At 43.6% G+C, this 2,937-nt stretch overlaps 1 long non-coding RNA gene across 1 annotated transcript; it reads left to right on the top strand.

Annotated features, from left to right (window-relative positions):
* The first annotated feature begins 268 nt into the window (after nucleotides 1-268).
* LOC134929045 (uncharacterized) lies at nucleotides 269-1,129 on the top strand. The gene is made up of 2 exons (XR_010178231.1): nucleotides 269-372; nucleotides 573-1,129. It is a non-coding gene; the product is annotated as an uncharacterized LOC134929045 (long non-coding RNA).
* The last annotated feature ends 1,808 nt before the right edge of the window (nucleotides 1,130-2,937 follow it).

The raw sequence follows: 2,937 nt of genomic DNA, 5'->3' as shown, positions 1-2,937 counted from the left end.
GATTATGTTGTCCACAAAATTACATTTTTATTTAATAAATAAAAATAAAAAAGTGGGCAAAAAGTAATGTTAAATAGCATGGAGCATGACTAATGGCACAAGCATGTTAAAATCATTGGGAAAATGTCCTTGGAAGACAAATGAATTTTCAGCAGAATAATTAACTTAATTAACAAATTTGCATGCATATTCATCAGGCTATTGAAGTCTTTCCAGCACAGCTTGATGAGCATTGGTGTAATAATTGTCTCATTTACATTCTGCAGTCTACTACAATTTAGGGCACGGAAAAAAAAAGGAATGAGGAAAAGGCACCCCATCTCCTTGACTTTTCTTCAGGACCCTGTTTAAAAATAGCCATTCCTTTCCACAGTGAGTCTGTGCTACATTTTCACTATACCTTTTATCCTGAGCTTCTGACTCCCAGCATGCTCCTTTTTTGTTTGGCCCAGACTTTCTGCAATGCCTCTGCTTGCTCTCCTGGGTAAAACTTGGCACCAGTTCTGACTTCAAATCTCTAGGGCCTTCAGACTGCATCATGTAAAAATTGCCATTTTCCTCTATCTCTGCAGGGCAATCTTTAAAGGCAGCAAGGTGTGACGCCCCAGACTGGCAGCTTGGCAAGAAAACAGCCCGTAGATACCAACGCACAGGAATCTGGAGTGCTTACTTTGACAGCCAGTCAGCGTTTGAAACAAAAGAAATGAAACAATTAAATTTATTTATATATTCTACAGACATATATGCACCAGACCAGCAGAAATAAAAAAGTAATTACTACTCACTTGATGGCGTGCACTAAGGAAAGCAGAAAAAACATATATATAGAAAGCGTACACACAGCAGTATTCGGTCTCTTCTGATTAAACTTTTCACCTCGTAGAAGACATTTAAATTAAGAGAGCTGCTCGCAGCAAAACGGATTGTTGTTGGGTTGTTTGCGGTAGAGGTGATTAGGTTTAGTTTTCCCCTGTATGAGCTTTGGGCTAGCTATAAGGAGAAGTATTTAGTGGGTCTGCTGTATGTTACTATAGAACATGGAAACACATAGCCGTATGCAAAGGTGATATTTAGCAGTAGGCACTTCATTCATTAAAAATGTATTAAATAAAAACAACAGACAAAATGAGCATATGTTCAATTTGTGCAGTGTTTCAAATCTGGGTTTTTTTCCCCTCCCTAATGAAGGTTATAGGAAGCAGAGAAATAAGTGGTTATACAATAACATGATATGTTTAAGCGATTATGTTAATGGAAAAAGTTAGTATTACAAAAGATCTAGTTTGTATAAAGATATTTTAATTCCCAGCTCTTAAACCATTTAATTGCTATGTACTTCATTCTTCAATGGGCCACAAACAACTCATTCATTCCCTCAACCTAGTCCAATAAAAACCTGTAATTACAAATACCTTATAGAGGAAGAATTAGCAGCAGCCTAGGGTTACTCTATTTGTTGAAAGAACACACCTGAGTTACGTTGCACATACATTCTCATTTTACTGTATATTTAAGAACCAACAAAGCAATTTGGCAACCTTGGTACATTTCTACTACTATATCCATAGCGTTGTTTTCCCTTCTATTAATCTTATCTCCTTATTCCATGTGACAGTGTCATCTCCCAGCATTCTAATACCTTTCTACATTTAAGGGCTTGTTTAGATGAGAGCTTACAGAGAATCTTCTCATTCCACATTATAAGGGGAATGCAATAGAGGCCACTCATTATGAAAATAGTGCAAGCAGAAGGATCATTTCTCTAACGTCCTTGAGGATGCTGGGACTCCGTAAGGACCATGGGGAATAGACGGGCTCCGCAGGAGATAGGGCACTTTAAGAAAGCTTTGGACTCTGGGTGTGCACTGGCTCCTCCCTCTATGCCCCTCCTCCAGACCTCAGTTTTACACTGTGCCCAGAGCAAGATGGGTGCTCTGCAGAGAGCTCTCCAGAGTTCTCTGCCTAGAAGCATTTTTGTTTGGATTTTTTTTCTTCTACCTTTTACTACTTTTTCACAGGGAGCACTGCTGGCAACAGGCTCCCTGCATCGAGGGACTGAGGAGAGAGGAGCAGACCTTCTTGTCAAAGATAGGCTCTGCTTCCTCGGCTACTGGTCACCATTAGCTCCAGAGGGGGTGAACGCAGGTTCTTACTGGGCGTCCACCCCCGAAGCCGCGCCGCCGTTCTCCTCACAGAGCTAGAAGTACAGAAGACAGAAGTCGTCAGGCGGCAGAAGCCTTCAGCTTCACTGAGGTAATGCACAGCACTGCAGCTGTGCGTCATTGCTCCCATACACCTCACATACTCCGGTCACTGTAAGGGTGCAGGGCGCAGGGGGGGGGGGGGGGGGGGGGGCGCCCTGGGCAGCAATATAAACCTCTGCATGGCAAAAAGACTATATACATGTACAGATGGGCTCTGTACATGTATATAAAAGAGCCCCCGCCATATTTTACTAAGTTTGAGCGGGACAGAAGCCAGGGGGCGGGGCTTCTCCCTCAGCACTCACCAGCGCCATTTTCTCTCCACAGCACTGCTGAGAGGAAGCTCCCCGGACTCTCCCCTGCTTACACACGGTGAAAGGGTGCTTAAAAGAGAGGGGGGGCACATAATTGGCGGTTTACAACAGCGCTGCTGGGGGAAAACATTTTGTGTTGGTCTCCAGGGTTATTGCGCTGGGGTGTGTGCTGGCATACTCTCTCTCTCTGTCTCTCCAAAGGGCCTTGACAGGGATACTGTCTTCAGGAAAGGGGTTCCCTGTGTGTGTGTGAAGTGTGTCGGTACGCGTGTGTCGACATATTTGAAGAGGAAGGCTCGCTTAATGTGGAGGGGGAGTGCTTGAATGGCAGGTCGCCGTCGGCAACGCCGACACCGGAATGGGTTGATATGCTGAATGTCTTGAATGCAAATGTCAATCTATTGCATAAAAGATTAGAC

Source organism: Pseudophryne corroboree, chromosome 5 (genome assembly GCF_028390025.1).
Source record: "Pseudophryne corroboree isolate aPseCor3 chromosome 5, aPseCor3.hap2, whole genome shotgun sequence".
NCBI classification, from domain to species: Eukaryota; Metazoa; Chordata; class Amphibia; order Anura; family Myobatrachidae; genus Pseudophryne; species Pseudophryne corroboree.
Note: the sequence above shows the minus strand (reverse complement) of the source record. Positions and strands in the feature narration are given on the sequence as shown.